This window comes from Cavia porcellus, unplaced genomic scaffold, assembly GCF_034190915.1.
Source record: "Cavia porcellus strain 051 isolate PalLab524CR breed Dunkin Hartley unplaced genomic scaffold, mCavPor4.1 scaffold_6, whole genome shotgun sequence".
Classification (NCBI taxonomy): domain Eukaryota; kingdom Metazoa; phylum Chordata; class Mammalia; order Rodentia; family Caviidae; genus Cavia; species Cavia porcellus.
The window spans coordinates 83388918-83402177 of NW_026947489.1; the positions used below are offsets into that span (position 1 = coordinate 83388918).

The following is a 13260-nucleotide window of genomic DNA, read 5'->3' on the forward strand; positions in this document are numbered from 1 at the left end:
CTTGTCGTGTGTCTTTCCTGCCGGCCGGGAGCGACATCGACACTGGACCAGTTCCTTCTGCTAGCTTCATCCTGGTGAAGAGTTCAAGGGTCTTCCCCACTACCTGGCTATGAAGAACTTCTGTTTCGAAGCCAAGGTCATAAGCCACTGACCTAAGTCCAAGCAGATCTAAAATAGAATGCCCTTGGCAGCTGTGAGGAGGGCAGGCTGGAACCGCTCACAACTGCCCTTAAGCCCAAGAAATGGAAGCATATGGCCACTGCACACCAGTACATCACCACTCAGAAACAGGACATCTGATGACCCACAGTTCCTGTCACTGGGACCATGGAGTGTTATCACAACCCAGTCCTTTCAGTTCAATAATGCACAAGCAGAAGAAATGTGTGCAAGATCCACACAGTTCTCTGGGGACAGAGTCCTCGTCATCCAGCCCCCCAGGAGCTGTTGTTTTACCGAGGTTCCACCCTGTGGATAGGACTCCCTCTGGATATCAGCTCGGGCAGGCAACAGTTGGGCAACATAACCCTGTAGTACCTACCCAAGGATTGCTGTGATGATTAAATGAACTAGTATCGAAGTACATCGGCATAAAATACATGCTGCTTGTTTGTTTGTTTTTGTTTTAGGACAGGATATCACTGTGTAATACAGTTGTGCACCACTACACCTAGTCCAAAGGTAAATACTCTTCAAAGGCAAATATGCATTTGTGTTTATTGCTTATATCTCAATCCATTTTTGAGAGGTACCAGGAATTGAACTCAGGACCTCACGCTTGCCAGGCAGGTGCTATGCCACTGAGCTAAATCCTCAGCCCAATCCCACATATTACAAATAAGGCCTGTGGGACTCATCACCTAGATGACAAGAGGAGACACAGCAGGCCTCACAATCTGTCAGAGATGCTCTGAAAATCTACAAGGTGGTACTGTACGACAGTGGCCCAAGTCCACAGCAGACAGAGCCCTTGGCCAGGCCCTAAGCCCAGGTGATTTTGTTTCTCTGAACTGGACCTCCCTCCTATCCAAGATTAGACCCTGCATCCTGGAGTCTCTGAGGGCAGGTCCTCAACCTTTGCTGGCTTCACCTATAAAACATGGGAGGTTATGAGAAGCAGGCAGAGGAAGCACAAAAGCACTGTGCCAGCATCTGACACACTGAAGGCACTGAGTGGCTACTGCAATTGTAAAAAAGTGAATCGATAGCTCAGGGGTCTGTAGCCTGCCATAGGGACAGACCACTAGGGGACAGCAGAAGATCTGTCTTCTAGTCCTAGGCAAGTTGCTTCTCCTCTGTGAGGATAGACATGGGTCCCAGTTATTCCTGTTCTGGAAAAGATAGGTGCAGGTAAATGGCCCAGAGAGCCATGGTGAAGACAGCCTGGATCCCCAGTCCTATGCCCCAGACACCAGCTGGGTTTATCACCTACTGGGTACCTAGGGGAGCTGGCTGAACTGTGAACAAGGTCCTGGGGATGAAGGCCCTTCCTGTACTTTTAACTGGAGCCTGATGAACAAGGGCAAAGTCAGCTCTGCCCACTCCTGGGACAGACAGCTGGGGGACATTGGTCATGAAAGCAGCCAGCAGCTAACTCTTGTGTGTGATACTTTTTATTATGATTTAGCTCTAAAATGCATGCCCCCTCGAAGGCCTCATGTTCAGAAGTGGGAATTCTGGAAGGTGACTGGCTGATGGGGAGCACAATACTCGCCAGTGAATTAGTCCATTTATGAGTTCATAGATGATTGTTATTCACAGTGGGGCCTGGTCAGAAGAGGTGAGTCACCTGGAGTGGGATCTGGAAGGGGGCATTCTTGTTCCTGGTTCCTCTTTTCTCTCTCTCTGCTTCTTGCCCTCCATGATGTATGCACCTTTCTTCCACTATGCCTGTTCATCATGCTGTTTCTGCCTTCGAATCAGCTTACCATGGACTGAACCAACTGAAACTGTAAGCTAAAATAAATCTCTTCTCCTTTAAGTTATGGTGTCAAGTATTTTGTTCCAATAACAGGAAAGCTAATATACTCTTCCTTTTCACAGCTTCATTTCTAGAACCAGAAAGCAGCTGACAGAGGTGACAGACTGTGCCCTGTATTTTCTTCTCTCTTTCTGAAAGGCTCTAACTGCCCTTGCTGGGCAGCTGTTGTGCAGACTTTTAAAGATTTCTCACTGAACAAGGCTGCGAGGGAGAAGTCAGGTCAGGTCTGCTGAGCCTGTCTCTTGTGATTCCTGGACCTCTAAGTGTTGTCCCAAAGAGCCACAGCTTCTCCTCCCCACTTTCACTCTCAGAGCAGCTAAGCCCCACGCCAATGACTCTGCTGGTCTCCCAGCAGAGGTAGCAGCAAGCAGGAATGAGATCAGGGACTGATCAGGAATGAGATCAGAGACTCTCTAAGAAGATCCAGCAACAGCTCACAAAAACCTCTGCTCCTGGAAAAAGAATGGAGAGGGCCCCTGACCAGAGATGCCCAGCCCTAGCCTGGCACCTGATGCTACAGAAATGTCACAGGACAGATGGGACAAAGGGCACTACTTTCAGAAGACTCCAGGAGCCCACTAAAGCAGACCAGCCTGCTGTTTTCAGAAATAACAACTGGTTCTTAGAAGGTACCTTCCTCAAACATCACAGCTCATACCTGCTGACTTAGTTTGGCTAACAATCTTACTTATGCATTTCATGACTAGATTATCTGCCATGATTTCTGGATTTTTTCTAGATTTCCCACAGAAGCTTCCCGGAGGAACTTCTATCTTAAACATGCAGCTACATGCATGCCTATGAGTTCACACAGGCACACGCTCAACACCGCACTATGGACAGTTCCAGTCTTCACTGGAACAGTGTCGAGATCTACTTAAAGTCAAAGAGAGCACGAGTTTACATTACTGGCACTCCATCAGTCTCCATCGCTTCACTCCTTCTGGACGCTGACTTGCATCTTCCAGCTCCTCAGGCTGCATCTAGATCATCAACAAGGAAGGAAGCAGAGCCCAAGGGTGTAGAGCTACCCCGTCACCCACCACACCATCCAATCTGAGTCCATGATAGTCCATCAAATCCGCCCCTCTTCTTAACAATTTTGGAAAAGTGTAAAAAGCAAAAAAGATTCCACATACTATTTTCTGAGTCTACAGAAGACAGATAACAGCACACAAAAAGCTCTGTATGAATATTCACCAAACTATGCAAAGGGACCATCACCTTTTTCTAAAGGTTTATAATTTTTCCAAGGGAGACTGACTTCCTGCACTACTTTCGGCAACTTAATGTGTTTTCTCTTTTTCTAAGCTAGGGAATGCCATTTCTAGTTGACGCTTAGCTACAGAAGGAAATGAAATCAATCTTTTTTCTCCCTCTCTTTTTTTCGTTTTGAAGGATGAAAAGGAAACCTTGTTCTCCTCCAATGTTGAATTTGCTGAAGGTCAAATTTGAGTGCCTATAAACTTTGATAATGTCTCTATAATTTACTATTTTTTACAGGCTCTATAGCTTTTAATAGCAAAAGCGAGTAATTTTTCACTGCTCATTTGCAGCGCGCGAAGGGAAAAAAATCTGTCGTGTCTGACGAGCTAAAACACTTCATTTTCCTTTCTGGTTAGAACTAAAAATTACTTCCTGCAAATAGATGTATACGTCTATAATGGACACATAACGTATGTGCCTACAATTCAGTCTGGAGAAAAACAGAATGAAACCAAAACAGCTATCCAGAGCATAGTTAACACTACCAGCTAGCACAGCTACGCATTAGTAAATGTGCTTGTTTGAGAAACTTCTGGTCCACAAGGTCAAAAGCTGTTTGCATGACCAACCAATAAAAAAGTAAATCTTATCAATCCCAGGTCCCAGAGATAGGAAGAAAATTCCAAGGTAAGGAAGACTTGTTGCTCAAGCTCTGGACAGGGTGAAAAGGGGCTGGGGCTAGGTGAAGCCAAGACGAGGAATCGCACCTCCATCTCTCCGAAAAGGAGTCTCTCCGTGACCATGGCAGTCAGGTGTGCCCCTCCCCACATTCACACAGGATGCTGTGCTGGCATCCTTGCAGGGGCCCGGGCTGGGGAGGGGGACATGCGTGGAGTGGGATTCAGCACATCACCAAAAGGATGCCAGCCTGGAGCCAGATACCTGGGTTTTAATCCTAGATCTAAGGCAATGCTGATGCTCTCTAAGGATGATAATGAATATTAAACATTTACTGAACGCTAGTGGCATACACACCAGACATCTAGCTAAGCCATTGCACGCACAGTCTTGTGTGAGCCTCTCCCTCCAGGCCTCCTCGCACACTTAACTGTTAACCTCATTTCCAAATGAGGAAATTGAGGAAACAGAGGCCAGCCCTAGTCCCAAGCTGGGAGATGGCAAATGACACCACGGCAATGCCTTCATAACCCATCTAGGTTCCTCTTTTGCTTCTCACTTGGTTTTGAGGCTCCCAGAGCAAAGTCAACAAAAATCCAAACTGCAGATGTTAGCCTACAAACTCCCAGAGGTAAGACCCTGGGAGAAGCACACTTGTGTCCCTTAGAAGAACAAGCAGAGCCACTTTCCAGTTGGGTCCTGGACCGCAGGACTTGCACATGTTCCCTGTCACCCTGGCTTCAAGAAACGAAGAGCCGGAACGCAGTGTTTGCTATTCACAGCTCTGGCGGTGCGAATCTATGCTTCCCACAGTCCTATGGTTCTATGGGAACAACGGAAAGAAGCGCACTCTGCACACCTTCAGGCAGGCTCCCTGCCAAAGCCTACCAAACTCCAGCTCCCTGTTCATTTTGCCTCATGGATGATTTTTAAAGCTTTTTAATTGTCCTTAATAAATTATCTACATGTGTGTGATTGTTACAATAGTTTCATTAATTTTTCTCTATGCATCTAAGCTGTTTATCACAGAAATGTTAATGGAAAAGAAAAACATGTCAGGCAGGCTCTTTCTCACATACCCCGGGGCTGGGGCAAATTAATGCATTTGGGATTACTTTCCCACACCACAATTAGGGATGTCTTTATTTCATCCTAGCAAATCGCCTTTCAGCAAGGCCACGAGAGTGGGATGGTCTGAGTGCCCTGGCACTGCCCGCGGAGGAAGCAGCCTACACAAGCTCACTGCCTGGTGTGCAGTAACTTTACCTCCATTCCCCTTCAGCTGAAATCTAAACTGAGCCCTCAGCACTCACTACAAGCCCCAGCCCCACCCGCACCAGGAGGGGCACATCGGTGATATTTCAGATGACAGCTTCAAGCAGAAGCAGTTGCAGGGGATGGGGAGCAGGACAAGGGCCAAGGCTCAGCACAGGGACTGGGACCGCAGACACTGGGCAATGCCATCATGGAGAACTGCTGGTCCCACCCTACAGCCCCTTCTCGGAGAAGGGAGAGGAGCTGCTGGACACTGGCCTCTCAACCTAGGGGTCCAGCTATGTGTCACATATTTACCTGACCAGGAGCTTGACAAGGCAGCTGGATCAGCCAGGCCTTACTGGTGGGCCAGCCAGGAGCCAGATTGGGATACACAGGGATCTAGCCCTACACAACTGGTCCACTTAACCCTCAGACGACACTTCCTTCCGGAGCAGGGTGATTTAAAATTCAAAATTAAACGAGGATCCACAACTTGGCTTCAGAGTTGAAGTTTCAGCCTCTAGTGTGTGTGGATGGAGCATGCGGATGTTTGGGTTCTGTTTTATGTGGCAACCTGATAGCAGAGCTACATAATAAAGCGCAAGGCTTCAGGGCAACCCCAGCCTGACCGGGCCCTTCTGCCCAAGTGTCCACTCCTCGCCACACTAGATTACATGCTGCTCCCTTAGCACACTGAGCCTCTGGCCCATGCGGTTCCTTCTGCCAGGAAGTTCGTACCACTCCCATCTGCTTCTTCAGACACCCATACGCCCTTCAGAGCCACATTGCTATGCCAGTGGAACCAGAGACATCAGTGTCCCTACAGCACATGATCCAAGTCCTTTACAGTCTTTTTTTCTCCAATTGATGTCCCTTGGGCTGTCAATACTGCAGGGCCACCACTGGGCCTAAAAGCTCGCCTCCAGAGAAAAGCCCCGTGCTGCGTGCTTGGCACCTCTGACATTGAGACCATCTGGAAGAGTCCCCCAGGGGATCACTGGAGCCATGACAGAATATCCCTTCATCCCCTAGAAAAGCCCACATGACCTGGCCCCACCACCTCTCCCACTGTGCTCTGTCACCTGCTCCCTGCTGTGCTCTGGGTCTACCTCCTTTCCTTCTGTTCCCTGAACTCACAAAGCTTATTCTTGTCTTTAAGGCCACAAGAGCCATGCCACGGGCCTAGAAACTCCTGTCCTTGAGTGGTCACATGCCCGCTCTGCCTAGTTTAACACCTTCACTCCTAATCCCACCCCATTCCTCTTGGTTCCATTTCTTTCCTCTTTGCCTTCATTCACTAGAGTCTCACTCACATGACATTTAACAGTGATTCCTTCGCTCACAGCGCTACTGTTTCATCCCCGGTCCCAGAGTAAGGACTCGTCACCATCAGTCTCATGAATGGATGAGACTCACTTGGTCAAAGGACAAGGTGGGGGGCCTGCTGGAGAAAAGCTCACATCCTGCTGAGGGGCCTGGCTCTGCTGCTGCAGGAAGCTGAGAAGCACTTCAGGACAAGGAACACTTTGGAACTGGGGGACACACTTCCGGGGAGCACTAGTAAATGTGCATTGTGAGATAACAAAAACTAGTTGCATGTTAATATATGCTGCCTCTTCCTTAAACAGCTTATGATCACTGTAATTTTCTTCACTGAAACACTGTCTTACAGAACCAACTCCTCTAATTACAGCCGTTTGTATGCATTATAATCTTTACACAATTAAAGCTACTAAAAAGAATAAATGGTTAAATGCCCCCTTGCCCTGTCGCAAACCACCCCTCCCCTAAACACCCAAGCACAAACAAAACAACAATCAACAGAACAACAACCACAAGCACACCCAAAGGTGCTGAGAGCAGGGGTTGGACTGTAAACAGATGGAAATCCTAGGAAATTGAAATTCAAACTGACACAGAACTTTGTCACTACAGGGGGCAAAGTCAACTTTCAACTTCAAACCCTGGCTTCTGACAGCTCAGCATCTGCCTTCGCTATCACATAAAAGGCCTGCATGCACTGTACAAAATATCTCATTTCAGGAGCAAATATCTTCCTCACACAATTCATCCCGAGACACAAACACACAGTTTGGTGACCCGAAGGAGGCTTTTCTAGGATCATCTCTGAAACATTTCACAAAGGCATTCCTAGCCCTCGGGTGTTTAGCAGGAAGTCTGTGGTACCTCCTCTGGAGCCAGGCAGGTTTAGCTAGAAAATCTCTCTTTGGAACTCGGGGCATCCTGGGGAAAACACTCATCATGGAATCAAGATGAAAAGGACCAGGCATCAGCTACTGCACTGAGCCAACACCTCCACTTATTTGTAGGAGGTGACCCCTAGACATCCTCACAAGGACTCCCCACCCTGTGAGGGTCAGGAGCTGAGATGGGTCCTCCTGATTAAGTCCTGTGGAAGGACCTGAGCACAAAACCCTATTATCTGAACCCTGAAGAGCTAGTGCTTGGAAAGGACAGCAGCAGCCACCAAGGGGACTGACCCCTGCTAGGCTTCCTACCACTTTAGGGGCCTCGTTTCTGCCTGGACGGCACTCAATGCCTGTCTGTCCAGAGGTGGCATGCGGAGGGAAGCCAGGCCACAAGGCCTTCAGGAAATCAGAATCAAGATTCCTGCTCTTCCAGGGACAAAGTTCCCAGTCGCAGCAGCAGGGGACCTAGCAACAAGATCTAGGCCATCTCATGGCTTTGCAGCAAATGTCACTTGGGGAGGTGTACCTCTCCAGGTGAGTCCTTGTGTTCTTGTCTGTCACCTGGAGAGGATAAAGAATCTGCCTCCTAAAGTTACCGGATAGACTCTGCAGACCCTTCGTGGTCAGCAGCTGTGGCTGTCAGGCAAAGGCCACTTGTCTCTGGAGGGTCATCTGGGCCATGGTAAATGCTTAGCCCTCAAAGACCCCTCGATTTCTTCTCAGACCTGAAAGCAGAATCCTTGGGAAAGGAGGAAGAGATGGGGATCAGCAAGCACTGAGGCTCTCACTCCTCTCCTGGCTCTGCCCTCTGCTCATCCTACCCAGGCTAAGTGAACATCACTGGGGTAACCAGTTACAAACACCACTGGATTTATGGGGGAAAGGGGTGTCCACCCAGTTTTTCAAGATGAAGGAAGCAAAGTGGCTCTGGCTGAGGTTCACTATACAAGGCATGTTACCTGGGCTCTCATCCTATCCTCGCAGCAAACCACAGGACAGGGACACTGCTTCTGCCATTTACTTCTAAAGGAGGTCACACAGTTTGCTCAAGGACACATAACCAGGGAGTGACAGAGTCCAGCCTCAGGCCCTAGCTAGACTGGCCCCATAGCAAGCCTCCCTCACCAGGTAGAACAGCCTGGTCCAGAAGTTCCTATCTTGTTCTTTGACCTCAGGTACCCATGATGGGCAGCAAGTTCTTATGCAGAATGGAGCTTGGCTCTTCTAACTGTCCTGTGGCTCCAGAGTTGCTAACAGTTAGTGCTTTCTGCCTCCCACTGTAGCTCAGCTCACTCACCTTCCCCGGGCCCCTGTCGGGTGGCTGGGGCAGGAGTGGCAGCTGAGGAGAGGCAGTTTCTGCCAGAGCCATGTGTGTCACTGCAGCTGCCAGGAAGCCTCATTAGTCAGCACCAACAGCTGCTGCCACAGGACACAACACGTGGCACCAGCCGAGATGGAGAGGTGGCAAGGCCCTGTAGAACCCCCAGGGTGGTAAAGGGTGAGAGGCGCCAGGAAGAACAGGGAGAAGTCAGGAAGAAAGGGCTCAAATGTGTGCCCACACCTCACCGTGGCCAAAGCCACAGGCCCTTCACAGCCCAGCATAAGCCCCAGCCTCAAGCTTGGGGTACTTTTCCCACTGGGGAGGGCACTTAGCTGCCATCAGGCAAGGCCCGAGGCTTCCTCAGCCAGGCCTACGAGAGGTGCCAAGCTATCCCGAAAGCTCCGAAGCTTGGAGCCCTCAGGTTCCCCATTTCCCAAGAGCTGGGGAAAGCTCTCTGAGGATGGTTTAAGAAAGAATGAGTCTCCCTCATTACCACCTTTCCTCACTCCCAAGTTTTGATGAGGGTGATTTCTATAAGCATTCCCTCTCCTTCCTCAGGGCATCAAATTTCCAGCGCTCTCTGACAGACATATCCCAGACCCTCCTGAATGCCAGCAGGAGATGCCATTCTAGACATCTGCCAGGAAGAAAGGAAGGGAAATACAGCCTGGGCCAGTATCTTCCCTCCCCCACCCTGCTGCACTCAAGACCTTCCCAGGGTCGCTCTTATGTTCACCCCATCTCCTCTGGGGCAACAGAACCTAGAGTTATATGGGCTGTTTCCCATAAGAAACTCACTGGAAACCAGCTGAACAAAACATCATTTCTCCCAGAGGGAAGGGGAGGAGAGATGGCTGACTAGTTAGGACGCAGAAAATTCTGGAAGTCAGTGAACCAATCTCACGCTGTTTAAGGAAACCCTAAGTTAGAGCAACTCTACATTAGGGGACAGAGTTATTCATGCTTGAAAACTAAGATGGGAGATGTCCCTTGAAGTTTTATCAGAATTTCCTATGCTGATACACAAGGCCACAACTCAACATGGCGCCCAGTTTAACCTTCTGAGGACTTCAAGGGAGAGGGTACTCGGGGAGCGGAGGGGATGCCTCACCTGGATCTTGCCTCCCTGGCACCCTCTCCTGAAGCTACCACAGTGAAATAATGAAAGAAGCCCCTGAGGGAGCCACCTTTACCTAAACCAGTCAATACTGCGGCTGGGTAACAGGTTAAGTATGCTTCACACCGGATAAGTCAACACAATGCCCCTCAGAAGAGGAGGAAGAAAGGAAGAATAGAATAAGCCAAAGAGAAAAAAGGAAAAGAAAGCAACCGCAATGGATGCACCTCCTGTACTGGCTGCATGGAGGACGTGGGTCTCCCAGGGTTCCCTTTCCTGAAGCAGCTCCCAGGAATTCATAAACTTACAGAACTGAGGGGCGTTGAGGTTGAGATTCAAGCCCAGTCCTGTGGGACTGCAGGTCTGTCTCTGCACTGATGATACCTGCTGACTTCTCTACAAGATCAACAGCCTGCCAGTTAAACCAAGCCATCCTAGCTCAGGCTGCAGGGCAGGGAGGACCCGAGCAGCAGTGCATGGTACAGGAACCTTCCGGAGGAGGCTGTCAGACACCTTGCACGTTTGACCCCAGCACAGCCAAGGAGGGAAGTGGTCAGTCCTTGCCCTGCTTTCTAGTTGGGAACCTCAGGGTTGGAAACTAGCACCAAATGGATTAAGAGTCAGTTGTGGCCCTTGGACAGCATACAGCCCTCTCCCTGCTCAGCCATCTTGTCCCTGTGAGTCACCAACCCAGGCAAGGATGTAGGTGTTTCTGCAAAGCCATCCTCATCAATGGAAATGAAGAATAAAAGCTCAACCTCACATCCATGGGTTACCAGCATCACTGCCTCCTACAAAAGGGCCCCACTGCTGAAAACAGGGGCCTCCAGGACAGCCAGGTATCCACAGCCCCAAGGGACAGCAGGGGGCAGTGTTGACAGGAATAAGCTAGCCAGAGCAGCAGTTCTTGCCCACCAGAAATGGTCCAAGATCCAAGGAGAGCTCTGAGTCCTATGCCTTACTGGGCTTTGGCTTCCAAAGCAGTAAAACGAGATAGTCCAGGTCCACTCTCAGACAGCTCTATAGACATCAAAGAGACCTATTCTCCAGGTACAAATGAAGGCAGCTGTGGCCTCTTAGGGGACAAGATGACTAGGACAAAGTCTGCACATTCTTCTCCTCATACCTGACCCTCGGACAGTACACCCACACCAACAGTACAAGACACACTACCAACCAAACACACCCTGGGCCTCTGTACACAGAATGTGTGTGCCCGCCCACAGCCATTCACTCACGGCCCAGGGCAGCCTGCCAAATTATAAAGAGCCCTGCTCATTTTTAAGATGATTAGCTCTTCGGCAAAGCTCCCGAGCCTCCGGCAGTGGTATGAGTCCTGCCTCCTCCATCCTAACCCTAGACGCTCAATGGAGAACCCCTCACTGACTCAGCCAGGCTAAGGGCAGGCATACACATGTAGACCAAAACCCAGGATGTCTGTAGGACTAATCGATCAGATTGCTGCTAAGCCCACAGATACAAGGGCCAAAGGGGTCTCCGAGTCACAGGATGACAAACACAAAGCTCTTCAGGAAGGAGTGAGGGGCACAGCTCATATGTCCCCGGTAACAGAGGTCTCCCTGTTAACTTCTCTGCCCTTGTTAGTAGGGAACAGGGCATCACTACGTCTTCAGCCCATTTCAGAATGAACCCCCACCCAGTCCATTCACAGTTCAAGCTACTCTACATGGCTTCTAGGACAAGAACATCCAAGGTGACCTAGAGTGAAATGACCACCTGCTTCTGGGGAGCCCAAACAGAGCAGACAGCTCACCCTGTCCACCCACAAGCTGTAGGCAAGGAGGCCCTGATTGCCTTGAATCTCAGCCAGAGGACCCCCACCTCCTCCTCACCCCCAAAATCACAGACACACATTTGTCACGTAGTTCTGACAGCCGCAGTTATCTGCAGTTATCTTCATTCAGCCACGCTTATGACACCAATAATATATGACTGTCATGATGTGCCGGGGGGCTCTTCAACACTGGGTTAAAAACTTCCAATTCTTCATCAGTTCTACCCCTCTCTGGCCTTACACACTAACCTAAGACTTCAGGCCATCCCAGAAAAATGCTGAATGTATTTGCTCACTGGTAAGAAATACACAAGTGACCCTTAGGAAATGGCCCCAAGTCTGAAGTCCCTTGGGCAGTGAGCTAGCTCCTCCAGGCCAATCCCTCTTGCAGTTGTGGCACAGGACCTGCAATACCCACCCTCGAATGCTGAATGAAAGTCACCTTTAGATAGGAGTCTGTGGCACTGGCAAAGAAAGCGTGGATGGTCCACCCCTTTCCCCCAAAAAACATCCAGTCTCTATCCCCAACCAAGAAGGTTTTTTTCTGCAGGATCCCCTGGGACCTTTGTGTCACGCAAGACTACAATTTGATTAGCAAATGCCACAATGCAGGAGGAAACGCAGGTCCCCATCCAGATTTATAAACCCTTGTCAGCCTCCAACCCTGTAAAGTTTCCCAGTTTGATCAGAGCCACCAAACACTGCCTGCAGCTGAGACTCCAAGCACCACCCAATCAATGGGACAGAGAACTGCACCTCAGTTCAAGTCTCACAAAGGTGACACCTAACCAGGTGTCTGCTCCTTCAAGTCTCAAAGGAATCAAATGTACAGATGCACAATGCAGTTCCTTTTAACAGGGAAGCTAAACTCTCAGGTCCAGGCACCAGATCCAACATGGATGTCCATGGCATCTTCCCACTTTTCTGATTAAACCCTCACTTCAGCCCGCTTCCTTCTTTTTCACCCCTAAAATACTATATTTTAAAATATTCCTTAGAGGGAGTGTTTTGCTTCCTTAACCGAACAGTGGCTTACAAAACAGTCCTGACCTTCCTGTCCCTCCCCCTCCTTGTCACCGAGCAACAGAAATTAAATTGATTCTCACTATCAGTGCTCTGCATCTCACTGATTATGCCCAGCCACCAGGAAAGTCAGCTCTCTGCTCCATCCCATGCACAGAAACCCTGTTGCTAAATCCAAGCCCACAGCTCAGGAAGGAGGGGACAGCGGAAGAGGGGGTACCCAAAGAGCCCAGGTAACAATTTATGGCCTCCTTGTCACCGTGGTCTTATCTCTGTGGCCAGCTCCTTCTGAGAAATGGTACCCGTTACTGAACCCTGGGAGGGTTGCCCTGGGACCCAGCCGTTTGGGACAGCTGGCCCAGCGGGGAAGGGAAAGACTGCAGAAGAGCCACCCTGCCTCGCCACGTCCGCCTCTCCTCAGCACACCACTGCACAGGTGCCCAGAGCCAGGCAAACCACCTGTCTCAACCCACTTCAGCCACAGAAAACGTGGGGAGGTACAGGCTGCAGCAAAGAGTGAACACCCTGTTACAACGATGTCCTCTCTCACGGAACACACTGTGCTTTCCCTTCAAAGCACTCATCTACACTATTACACATGTGCATGGGTTTGTGTGTCTGTCTAATGTCAGTCTCCTCCATATCTTAGGCCCAAGGGGGCCCATACCATGG

General features: G+C 49.7%; 1 protein-coding gene and 1 long non-coding RNA gene across 21 annotated transcripts in view; both read right to left on the bottom strand.

The window, feature by feature from the left end:
• The window catches only part of Msi2 (musashi RNA binding protein 2), a 359255-nt gene that overhangs the window by 188118 nt on the left and 157877 nt on the right, over positions 1-13260 (bottom strand). The window lies entirely within an intron of this gene.
• Positions 1-13260, bottom strand: part of LOC134476521 (uncharacterized) — a 35825-nt gene that overhangs the window by 1099 nt on the left and 21466 nt on the right. The window contains exon 1 of the long non-coding RNA XR_010048247.1: positions 1-13260. This exon is cut by the window's right edge and continues 21466 nt beyond it. This is a non-coding gene — a long non-coding RNA (uncharacterized LOC134476521).